This window comes from Lutjanus erythropterus, chromosome 22 (genome assembly GCF_056507025.1).
Source record: "Lutjanus erythropterus isolate fLutEry1 chromosome 22, fLutEry1.hap2, whole genome shotgun sequence".
In the NCBI taxonomy this organism is placed as follows: domain Eukaryota; kingdom Metazoa; phylum Chordata; class Actinopteri; order Lutjaniformes; family Lutjanidae; genus Lutjanus; species Lutjanus erythropterus.
In genome coordinates, this window is record NC_139338.1 from 10,945,290 (window position 1) to 10,958,496 (window position 13,207).

A 13,207-nucleotide genomic window follows, 5' to 3' on the forward strand; every position below is an offset into this window, starting at 1 on the left:
GATTAATTAAAAGTGACGGTTAAATTACATTTCGCAATGAAAGTCTTCAATTAGACTGTCTCTCAGTTGTCAGAACAAGACAGAGAAGACGTTCCCGGATCATTTTTCGGTCTTGTTAACTTACCTTCAGAGTGCATGGAGTAAAACATGTCCCTCATCTTTGCCTGAAGGGGAAATGTTTTCTTTCTCTACGTCTTTTTTTGGGCCATCACATCATCTGGTGAAAACGGAGCCAGACGACACCTGGAAGCCGTGACCTCTGAACTTTTAATAAGAAGAAGTGGAGGGCTTTAACCTGATTATTCGGCTCAGGAGAGAGGCATGGGGAGGGAAAGAGAGAGCTGATGCAGCTAAAAGACTGAGTGCTCGGGTGGAACTGCTAACTGGATTTAAAAGTGTTTTAAAATCAATTATGAAAGCGGTGCAGCAATGAGATGTGATAGTGCCTTCGATTGCCTGCACATTTAGAGAGCTAATGGTGCTTGATAGTGTGCTGGTTCTCTCTTAGAAAGAAAGGTACATGCTAGAACCATGAAGGGATTATTTGGCTTGTTGCTGTAAAAGAACCCTTTTTGGTTATTGGTACCCAAACTTGGAACCTTTTCAGAGAGTTTAACGTAAAGAATTATACCTAGAACCATCTGTGAAAGGTTTCATCTGGAGCCCCTTCTACAGTGAATCCTTCTATGGTGCAATGATTCCACCCAGGACCTTCTATGTGGGTTCTATGCAGAACATTTCCCTTTTCTAGGTGCCAGCAAGAGCCCGCCAGTGTTCTGCCAAGTACCTTTTTATATTCCAAGGGTTTTATCTAGCACTCAATCAAGGGGTTCTCCAAAAAACTTTTTATATTCCAAGGGTTTTATGTAGAACCCACCCAGAGGGTTCTACAGAGAACCCTTTTTATGTTCCCAGGGTTTTAGCAAGAACATATTCACAGGATTCTACCAATAACCTTTTTTATATTTCAAGCTTTTTAGTTAGAATCCGCTCAAGGGGGTCTACCGAGAACCCTTTTATATTATGGTACAAAGAAGTTCAACAATCCTTGAAGAGTTCTTAATGAACCCTTAGTTTTACGAAGAACCCTTGATCGACCCTTTGTTTAAAAAAGGTTTTTCAGAAGCAAATGGTTGTGGGTATAACCTGAGCCCTTCGGGAAGAACCTTTTTGCAACCTCTATTTCTAAGTAGGTCTGTGCTTTCCCTAGGCTTGGTTTTCAGACAGCACAACTGGTGTTATGCTCTGAAATGTTATAATCGAGTTTGTGTGAGCCGAGCGAAGTAAGCATCGCATGACGCTCGCCTAATTTAGTGAACAAAGAATTTATTTCTCATTGATTCACAAAGGGTGGAAGGCTTAATCCAGTTCCACGCAATGTTCCTCTCTCAATTTCACTTCCCAACTTCCCACTTCTACTTCTCTCTGTCCCAAGGGCGTCTTCTCAAACATGTTAACAGCAGAATGTGATGCTCGCTACCAGCTGCTTAGTCTATCATCAGAAACCTTGTCACAACAACAAGCCTGATGCCTTTTCTCCTTCTTCATCTCTGCTTTCAATCTCATGTCCACATCTGCCCTTCGTTGATCGTAGCCTCTCTTGTATCTCCATGATTAATTACCTTCTTTGGCAGTAGTCTAGCATGCAATGAGCTAACAAGTGCACTAATACCAGTCAACCCTCAGGCACTAAAACAAGCCAGGCGTTCATTTGGGCTCGTTTCACATTGTCTGGCCTCCTCATCCGGGCTCGTTTAGTATTGTCTGGGCATGAACAGTGCTTCTATTCTTTTCACTCGTCTCTCCCAGGGATCCTAAATGGGACATAGATATTCTAGCTGGGTCGGTTCTTGGCCTGGCACTCGATGCCCCTGAGTGCTCTGCTTAAGTACAGCCACTAAGGGCACTTGTGGAGGGCTTGTGAAAGTCCGCTCTGCTTAAAGGTGAAGGTGGAGGAGAAGTTGATACAGCGGCGGAGGCTTCTGAACTCCCTCGTGTGCCAAGCCAGAGGTTTCAGGTTATCACAGTGTGTGGTTGGTTTCTAACCGCTTGCCTACAACAGATGTGTTTCAACCATGTTTTGTCTGATGGAATAGATAGACCACTTTTGTGATCAATACAGCTGTCTATACTGGCGATGTTAGGACTTGTACCTTCACTTATCCTTTCAACTGTGACCCAAAGCATTTTTTTAGACCTGCAGTCAATTTTTCCTAGTGTAGACACTAACATGGGACTGGAGGTGCTGCTTACATTGTTCCTTTGCTACGTAACTGTTGTAGACAACATGTAACAACGCAGGTAAAAGTGAGACAATGAAATGTGATCAAGCAAGGCTGGTTTGAGCAATAGATCCATGAGTTTGAAGGCTTTTCTGGTGCCAAAACACTGCACACTTGTTCAAGCATTTTATAGCTCCACCAGGTAAACAGTGTTCATGTTACAGTATGTAACCTGCCAGGAATGTGTGCTTGCATGCATTGAGTTGTGCCAGGTTCAATTTCTTTTGCAGATGATTCTGCACTTGTTTGTTGGAACCTTGAGCGATGGGAGCATGGCTAAGCCAACACAGCTGCCCCATTCAAAGGTTTCCTCATGTAATATTGTTGTCTGTGTGAACATGGCCTAAGGCAAAATCCAGGGATGAGTCCACTCTTGCAGTGGGCTTGTGCTAACAAAACGATTCCACACCTGACATGGTCAAGCTTATTGACCATGATATTGCTTTCCATATTATAAAAAGCCTTGCAAAACAGTCAGTTTGCTAAAAGATTTTACTCTGGATGACATCAATTTGGGAACTGATTGAGCCCTGCATCTGAAAGATGAACCAGCCTGCAAGCTATGGTGGTTTATAGCATGAACTTCTGGGTTTGTTTTTTGGTTTGTTTCTCATCTCAAAGTATTTCAAAAAGTTATTTTTGTAGTTTTGAAGAAATTTGGAGAAACTTCTCTTAAATAGAATAGATCTAGATGGCACTCAGCTGATGATGCTCAAAGTACCAAAAAATTCCTACTCAAGATAATCCTCAGACATTGGTGTGCACAGTTTCAAGTTCCTATGAAACTGCTTACAACAGGATTTTTGATTTTGGGGTGAACTGTCCATTTCTGGATGGCTGTTTTGAAATGTGAGGTATTCTGAGAGTTTGTCATAGACAGAGTGAATGGTTGTGCTTTGAGTATACGCATTTCAACAAAAAACATATTCACTGCACTGGACTTTTTGTCAACCAAAGGATTCAGCCACTGATTCCTCCAACAAGCTGCCTCTGCACCTGTTCTCAGGGCTGTTTGATTGGTCCAATCACTGATCCCGGTGTAATCCCACCTGTTCTCTGGGATGTTATCCCTCTGACAAGCCCAGCCCACAATCCACCCACCCACCCACCCAGACCTCTCCAACACTCCCTACCCTCTCCCAACCACTCACTCCAGAGGTGAAAGGAGTCTTTTGTGTGCCGGCTGCCACTTTTTCCCCTCTACGAATGCTCAAAGAGCGAATGACAGATAATCCCGCTAGTGTGGTCAGTTCAGCAAGTCGAGGATGAAGAGTAGAAGAGGAGGAGGATAAGGGAGAAAGCAGGGGAGGTCTTCAGCTTTTTTAGCCCCCCTGAAGAGCTACAGGTGTTGCTGGGAAATTAGACTGCAACAGCTGTGTGTTTATGTGTGTAGGCTTGATGATATACGATCACACATGCACACACAATTTGCTCTGACACTACAGTTAATCAGTGAAATACACACACACTGCATTATCTTATTTCTATCATTCGTGAGTGCTTTATTCACGTTTTCATCTCCTTATCTTCCTTATACTGCATATTAAATAACAAACAGTAAGTCTTTCCCATCCTCCCTTCCTCTCACTGTCTCTGTCTATATTTTCCTCCCTTTTCAAAGATTTCACCCCTGACTGACTGCCCAGAAGACTACATGTCCGTCAAGTTTATATCCGAGCATATGTGGCCCCCCTCAACACTTTCATCCGACAGACGCACAAGCATACCTGAGAAAAAAAATGGAAGGAGATGAGAGGGCCTTTCACTGAGTGCTTCCAGATATGAGCGCGTGTACTCACACACTAACACACACATCAGCAGATGAGTGTCAGCAGATAGTGTTGAGTGTAAGCTGACAGAAGTTGTACAGTAGAATCGTGGCTCCGTCAGTCCTTGTGGCAAAGCTGCGATTAAGGTGTTCTTGGCTGTGATCGCACTTGTGCAACAACCTTAAGTTTTGGCTTCCTTCAGAAATCGTCTTATCAGATTACGAGGTTTGCACCCCTTTGATGTGAAAAAATGTTGTTTTAAGATGTCGTGAAATAAAATACAGCAGGAGTCTGCTCCTATAGATCTATTTCTGAGACCCATAAATCTCCCTCTTTCTCTAGTCTTTATCTGTTAACCTGCTGCCTCTGGCATTCCTGTGGTTAATCATCTATCCATGGTTAGCCTTTGTTTGCATTTTAAATCACCACTGTGTCATGACTAAACAAGCTTAACTATTAAATCACATACTTTATGATGGGTATATGTGAAACAGTGCTATACTGAATGCTATTATATCTACAAATATATGTTTCTTAGCTCCTCCTGGACAGTTTTCCTCTGGACTCATTGGAGGATGAGGTTGATTTCGGTGATGGATCCAACTTTTGCTCAGTAACTTATTCAGGCATACCTTTGACTTGGAACTACAATCGTTAAAAGATCCAGTGTGTAAGATCTATTGGCAGAATATGGTAGAAATGCAATATAATATTCATAAGTAGTTTTCCTAAACATTTGGAAGGGGAGGGTGCATACTGGTCCTTTTAAGAAAAACTTTGTCAGTTTGAGAAATACACTTACCAGCTTTCTTGCCAAGAGTTGGATGAGAGGAATGAGTCAACTCTCACATTTGTCCAGTGGATATGAGGCTATGGCCAGATAGCTTATCTTAGCATAAAGAGTGGAAGCAGGAGACAGTAAGCTTAGCTGTGACTAAAAGTTAACAAAACCAAGTGTAAAGTTGTTATTTTTACAGCTTTAGAAGTACTGGTAGGTGGATTGTGTTACATTTGAACACTCTTTATGCTAAGCAAAGTTAACCAGCTGCTATATTTAACACACAACCCTCAGAGTCTTCTCATCTAACTCTTAAAAAGGTGAATGGCTTTATTTCCCAAAATGTTGAAGTATTGCTTTAATAACATGGTAATGCTAGATTAACCTATAGAATTGTCTTGTCATGTTTTGACCATTTCTTATCCTGTTTTTACATGAAAGTTATATATGCATCTTCTTTAAATGTGGGTAAATTTAAAAAAAAATGCTGCTTGACACCTTTCCCACTACCAGTAGACAAGTTTTCTCTTCTGATTTCTTTCCAATGTGTCATGTTCAGTAACACAAAAGCACAGAAAAATGTGGCAGTGATAATGTTACAGTGGTTACTTTTTTTGTCTTTTACTTAAGTCTGTCATTCAAGCTCAACTCCGACTAATTTGTAATGATGTTCAAGCAGCGCTTCAACAGAGACGGACAGAATCGATGGATGAGATGACAAAGAGTCGCTGAAGTTACTGACGGAGGCAACAAGTCTTCATCGTCTTTGCTAGCAAAGGGGCAAAATTAGAGTTTCCATCTGTGTGTGATGTTTCCATAACTGCCAATTTAAGTTAGAGTGATAAATACCCATGACTGCTGCATACTCATTTTTGACACAGATGTGAATGCCAAAAGGCAAAAGCCAGATGTTAGTGGCTTTTTTTTTGTCCGTTGTAAAAGGAGCTTTATTGGTGGTGTTATAGAGGCATTGCTACTGAAAAAATAACGCCACCTGTGCCATCACACATGAAGCAGAACAAAATTTTGATGACATTTCATAATCGCATTTGAACTGTAAGTCACATATGTCATCAGCGTGACATCATGTAAGTGGCTCTGACGGCAGCACCTGTCACAGCAGACAGCAGCCTGAGTGCCAATGTGGGCCTTTTATTTGCTATATTTCTTGATTTTTTTATAATATGGTTCAATTATACATTTTTTATTCTGTTTTATATAATTATATTTTATGGTGGTTCACATGCATAAAGCTGTAGTGTCTCCGGAGGGTAATTCTGAGAGTCACTATTGTAATTTGCTCTTCAGTCCTTGAGACATTTCTCCCTCATTTCCTGCTCTCACTAATCTCTCCTCTTCTGTCCGTCTTTTATTTCCACAGAGCGGGCTGTTCGTCTTGTGATTGATGGTGCTTTGATTGAGTTAACTTCAGTGTGATTTTTTTCAGGGTGATTTCCCTCTCTGCTCTGAACATACAGGATGTCTGTCAGTGTGTCTGCAGGCTGCTGATACGTGATCTGATGTTTGGCGCTGGTCGCCGTGAGAGAGAAAAAGAGAGAAAGGGAGATGAGACTTGACATCTTGTTGGACTCTGAACAGAACAGTTGGAATTACGATTGGGGGGCAACGCTTCCTTTGAGGGAAATTGAAATGTTTTAATGGAGCATGGGCACACAAAGAGAGATTAGAGAGATGAGAGGAACAAGCAAGAAAGATGAGAAAGAAAGATTCTTTTTATTGAAGTCAGCTCAGAGCAGCTGAAAGTTATTGTTTTGGGGAGCGCTGGGATGTTTTAATGGCCATTGGAAGCAGAGATGAAGGAAAAAATAGCAAGAGAAGGAGAAATGTTGCCAGATTGTGCTGCTCAAAGAGTGTGTGTGTGTTTGATCTTCTCTAAAGTCAAGCTCGGTGTTTGTTTGCCCTTCCTGATAGGCTGCGGGTGTTCAGGTGCGTCCAATGAGGTGGAGGTGACAGCTGACTCTGTGCCCAGAGATTGGCTGCAAGCCACTCAGGTTGCAGGCTTTGTATTGATTCAAATATTTGAAACCGTTTTCTTCAACAGAGGCGGTGAAAGCCAGGGAGAGAAGCGGAGAAAGTTATCTGCTGCTCTCCTGACAGCAGCTTTCATTGGCCGCTCTGCTGTAAAACTTTAACTGTGCAGTAAAAAGTGTCGCAGGGTGAAAAGATGGTGCAGAATTTTTTTTTACAATGCCTTGTCGTATAGGCTTCCTGCCTTAATAATGGCCGACCTCCCTCGAGGTCGTAACATTTTAAGCTCTCAATTACCGTTCTCTTTAGTCACGATAAATGTCAGCAGGATGGAAATAAGTTCTTCAGCTCAGTAAGGACAACTGAGGGAAGGAATCAGAGCTGCATTACAGGAATTTTCTAACTTGCAGATCATATCCTAACCGTCTGGTAATCATGGTAGGGTTAGAAACAGGAAAAAAAACATTACAGATGAGATAAGATAGGAAATTATTACACATTTTTGTTAGACAAGCATCCCAACATCCCAAAACTGTTAAGCTGTCTCAACTTTCACTTTCACACCTGTGTTCGCAGCAAACTTACTACACTAACGGTGGTGTTAGTTAACAGTAGCTATGTATTGTTCACAAACAGCAGCTAATTGTAGTGTTAGATAGCTTGTTTAATGTGTATGGCTGCTCTTTTATATATGTTTTTTTTTTTTACACAATGGACTGTGGATGCGTTGGAGATTGTGTGTTATTGCCTTTTCTTTTATCTCCCAAGTTAGCGCTGTTGTAAATCTCCACAGATATTAACAACAACTTTAACAAATCTGTCTTTAAGTTTAGTCCTAGTTGTTGTTTTTGCTCCTTTTTTTTTTGTATATTTCAGTGTGTGTTTCATTATATTTCAGTGATTTAAAAAAATGGTTACAAAGTTGTTTAGCTCAGCAAGATAAGTAGTGTTTTTTGCTAGGTAACAAAAAGTTGATAAATTAAGTTGGATTGAGTATTTAGGATTTTCTAACCTGAGATAAGATATGATTCCTTAAGTTTAGTAAGGAATTGTTTCTGTAAAATCTTCCCATCTTAAGTTAGGATTTAAGATAGAAAGTTTCTTTAATAAGTAATAAGAACAGGTATTTTCTGTCAATCCCTTTTAGATACAAGAAAAAAAAAAGAAATAAATGAAAGTCCAGGATGTTTTAGTATAACATAAAGATGAATGAAATGAAAGGAGTGGCCTGTTACTAGTGGAGATCTTTCACTGGAGTTTAGGAGGACAGGAACTGTGTGTGACAGGAGTGAAGTGTGTCTCTCTGGTGGGCCTGTCACCTCTGTGAAACCTGTCACAGCTACAAATGTCCTGTTTGTTTTCTGTTGTTTTACTGACCGTCCCTCTCGCTAACTGACTAAACACTGTTGTTGACGTTACACAGTGTGTGTGTGTGTGTGTTGGGGGGGGTCGCCACCAGAGTTGTCTCTGTATCACATGTCTGCAAACCAGAACAAATACAGTTTAAACAGAAATGTCCAGTCTCAAATATAAATTGTGACCATTGTATTTTAGAGATAAGTGGATGATTGTATGTTGATTAGGGCCTCAGGCATGTGGCATGTTTGTAGTGTCTTTTTTTGAAGGAAATCTCAAGAAATTTACTTTGAAAACAAGCTGACTTTTGAAGGATCTAAAAAAAATCATTAAAGTAAAAGAATCTTAACTTTAAAGTGCAATAATGACCAAATGTCATGGACTCTAGTGCACATGGATGCATTTGCTGTGAATACATATGTGCGACATGGGAACCTGTGTGTGTGGTTGTCACTCGCAGTGACAGCTGGACAGAATGTGTGTTAGGTTGATTACGATGACCACAAACCGCAGACGCAGACCTCTGTGTGTGTGTCTGTGTGTCTGTGTGTTGGTGTGTATGTGACAGTATGTGGTCAGGGGCGCACACTGACAGTTGATAGAAGAGTTTACTAGCTTTTTTTTTTTTGTGTGTGTGTGTGTGTGTTTGTGTGTGTGTACTCATTTGTCCTCATGCACAAACACAAGTGTGTCATTGGAGCAGCTTGCTTCACAGCTCATTAACAGCTCTTATTACCTCTGCACAGGGGTGAAATGGGCCGTTGCCCAGGGCGGCATCGTGGGTGGGGCGGCATCACGCCCATCTGACATTGGCAATTTTTATTTATTTTTATTTTTTATTTTTTTTACATCATGCCAGCGCATTTTGGGATTGCATGGGCACCAATTGGTTTTCTATTGCCCATAGACAATTGCCACAGGGGGTGTTCGCCCAGGGCACCAAATAGGCTAGGACCACCCCTGCCTCTGCAACCACCTACAATGCAGCACACATCTAAATGTGTGGCCTGTTTATATCACTTGGTTTGTTTTTGTCAATAATTAAACCTTGTCCAACTCCCTAAATACAACCAGCTAAATAAATGAACTGATTCAAATTTTGGCACATCTTCATCATTAGATGCATATTTATCTGTGCAGTGAAGCTGTAAAAGTGCAATAATCAAATCATAATGCGCCGTAAAACACTGCTAATCTTTATAAGGGCTATTTAGTAAGTTTGTGTGTTCTTGTAAATGTGTTAAATCAACAGTAGAGCAAATAGAGATAAGGCATGTGTATAGTTAATACGATTTACATGTGATACTTCAATAGTACCTTTGATGCTCCCTCCTTTTGTTTTTACTTGCAGGGTCATCTATTACAGCCCACTCAGTAGTAATAAGTCCTGTTAAACTAGTGTCTGTGCATGTCTGCTGGTGGTGTGTGTGTGTGTGTGTGTATGATGGCATACCTAAACACATAGAATGTGTTTTTCCGTGGCGTCTGCCCGTGACACACCCTTTCCATGGTTCAGCCCATCCTCTACATGTGTGTGATCCCATGCTAGCAGCTGGTGGGCTCTATAAATAGTGAGGGTCTGGATGCCCCTAGAAAGAGAAAAGAAACAAACAGCTGTCCTGTGAAAGTGTCCTAAACTAAAATATATGTGTTTTTTTAATTAATTATTGTTGTTTGTCAGAAAGTAATGTTTCAGTAAGAGAGATAAGAGATATTGCCTTCAAAACAAAATCTACAATAGCCTTCCAACTATGTAATTTAGGATCTCGTGCACATAATGGTGAGCATTTAAAAAGTATTAGAAATTTAGTTTAATCCGAATTTGAAATTTTTTGTACACTTTGCTGATATTGGGTTTCAGTTGGGTGTATGAACAGACATGTACTTTGAAAGTCTTGCACTTAATTCTGTGCATAAATCATAAAACAATCCATGTGAGTTGTCCCACCAAATGTGTACAAAAATAAACACAAAAAAATCTGCCTCTTTGAGTCTGAACCAGCTCAACAGCAGGGACTCCTTTGACAAAAACAGTAATTTTTTTGTTGTTTTACATTTACATGTATGTTATGTTTAGAATATTTTCACCCCTTTACTTAGCCGTCAGACAGCCCTTTCCAGAGGGTAACCAGCCACTGTCTATACTCTATTCAAAGCCAAAAAGGACTCCTTTGACAAAAACAGTCATTTTACCTCACAGAATACGAGAGTTGCTGGACAAACCCTGCCTCAGGTCGATGGCGGCTTTAGTTCCCCATCGGAAAAGGCTGTCTGACAGCAAAGTTAAGCGATGAAAATATTCTAAATATAGCATGCACTTAAACCGATATTTATTTATTTATTTATTTAGGTGTGCCTTTTTTAGGTGGCTAAAATACATTTTGCTGCAGATCCTGTCCACAGCAGTACATTGCTTCACTTTGCAGAATTTCCACAGGCTTTAAAAATATGACATGTCACGCTACTTCATAGTGTCATATTCTGCGCCACATGATTGCATATCCAATCCAATCTCGATCAGATTTTCTCAGCACCACCCTCGTCTTTTTCTGCCTCATAAATTCTGCCTCACATCTTTCCGTGACCCTGTGATCTTTTCCGTCACGGCCCGCCATTTTTGGATCCAGCACCAGTTGGGCTCCTGCTGCGCTCTGTGGTATTATTGCTCTCCCCGATTTTTCACACCAGCGTTTCCCTCCAGCATCCTATCCTCTGCCAGTCAGACCGTCCCGACAGTGCAAGTCCTTCCCACTGACTGTACTGGAGTGCTAATATGCTGTAGTTTATTTAGTCAGAAAAGGTGAAGTCCCGTGTCAGTCATCATGTGAAAGCCAGACACTGAGAACTGCTTTCAGTATGTAGTTTGTGTGTGGGTGTGAAATGAGATTGAATAAATGTGAATGAAAGGGCCATACTGTTGTGTTTAGTTAGGCCCTCTGGTAACAGATTGTGTCAGGACCTACTTTGTTACGGACTCACTTGATGTGACTTTGGACAACTTGATGTACAGGATGTGTGTATTAGAGTGTGTGTAAACTATCAGCTGATGGATCTCATGCAACAAGTGGGACAACAGTGTTTTCCTCGACCTACAGGGAGAGACAGGTGCGGCGCGCTGCAGAGAAATAAACACACAGTAGCCAACAGATACGTCTGTTAGCACTGTGTTGAATGAGCACCTCCATTCCAGCACATTACAGCAGCCCGACGCAGCACAGCTGCTGCTTAATGTCACCGTCCTGCAGAGTGACTCTCTAATGTGTGTCTGCATTTGTATGTGTGCTTTTTGTCACTCCGTTACCACCCATGCACACTGATTGACATCCCACAGCCACAACAGTGCACTCTTAGAAATAAGGGTTCTCCCTGAAGGGCTGAGGTTCTGCCCAGAACCTTTGTTTCTGAAGAACCTTTTTTTGGAGAAACTGTTCATCAATGCATCTTTGAAAGACTAAAGGTTCCATTAAGAACGCTTTTTGTCCCAAAAAAGAAAAAGAGTTCTTCAGTGATAGTTAACAATATTTAAAGAGCTTTGGGTGAGGTTCAGATAAAACCCTTGGAATATAAAAAGGTTCTCAGTAGAACCCATCGGGTGGGGTCTTGATAAAACCTTTGGAATATAAAAGGGTTTTCAGGAGAGTATTTGTGGAAAGAGTTCTTGGTGGAGGTCCCTGGGTGCATTCTAGATTAAATCTTTGGAATAGAAAAAGGTTCTCAATAGAACCCCCCAGGTTGATAGTAGATAAAAACACTCAGAATATAAAAGGGTTCTTGGTAGAACCTCCTGAAATGGTTCTTAATGGAAGCCCCTGGGTGGGCTCTAGATGAAACCCTTGAAATATAAAAAGGTTCTCGATGGAGCCCCCACATTGGTTCTAGATAAAACCTTCACAGTAGGAAAGGGTTCTTGGTAGAACACCCTAGGTGGGTTCCAGTTAGCACCTTTAGAAGGTGAGAAGATTCTAGAACTCCCAGAGAGGGTGGAACCACACTATAGAAGGGTTCTCTGGAGAACCTCTCATAGGGGGTTGTGGATGAAACTTTTCACACATTGTTCTAGGTCAAAACCTTTATGTAGGGGTCTAGGGCGAACCCTTCGAAAGGGTTCAAAGTGGAACCTTTATGAAAGGTTCTACCAGGAACCAAGAAGGGTTCTCCTATAGGAACAAGCTGAAGAACCCATAATGGTTCTAGCTAGCCCCTTCATTTCTCAGAGTGTAGTTTGACTGACCCTCATGTTGCGTCCCATTGTGAGTTATTGGTCCCGGTGCAGTCGGAGTTGACCTCCAGTCTGGTTAGCGGTTAGCTTGATGCTAGCCCGGCGAGCCGGCCTGTCCACACCCCGCTCTGATCGACTGGGCGTCTGTGTTTGTGTGCGTGAGGAGACTTTAGGGTCCTGAGAAATGACCTCATCTGCGTCTGAGAGTGACAGGGCACCTGTGGCTGAACCTCACCATGACTCTTTCACCCCTAAACCCACACACAGACACACATATGACACACTCATGTGCTCAGTGTGGTGCAGCAAAGCAATCTGACCCATCTCCCTGCCCTGCTTCAACAGTATTATCCCCCCTGCGAATTTCATCTGGCCTCACCACCTGTTGTCAGCTGTATTTCAGCCAGCCCGTGCCCTCTGCAGCCTATAGCCTTCTGTTTCCCTCCATAGGCACCAGAGCTTACAGTTGTGCCAGAAGTAGGCATGAGACCAGACCCAGCCCTCCCCGGGGGCAGAAATCCTAGACTGATCCAATTACTCCCAGCCGGGGCTTGAATCACACCGAATCTACCCCGACTGGCAACCACTTAATTCAATCTAGCGGCAAAAGTGTTACAAAGTAAACAAGTCAAGCTGTTAAGCTTCAGTGTAGAGAGGGCAGAGAGGGTAGAAGAGATAAGACTGAGTCCAACACATACATGTACAACCAGCACTGTGGCCCCACATGATACAAACCACTATATTACAGTTTAGGGTGAGGTTAGTGTCCTCTCTCCTCTCTACTTTCTTTACATTCCTTCGATAGAGAGAGAGA

At 41.9% G+C, this 13,207-nt stretch overlaps 1 protein-coding gene across 4 annotated transcripts in view; it reads left to right on the plus strand.

Annotated features, from left to right (window-relative positions):
* The window catches only part of celsr1a (cadherin EGF LAG seven-pass G-type receptor 1a), a 107,269-nt gene that overhangs the window by 30,144 nt on the left and 63,918 nt on the right, over positions 1-13,207 (plus strand). The window lies entirely within an intron of this gene.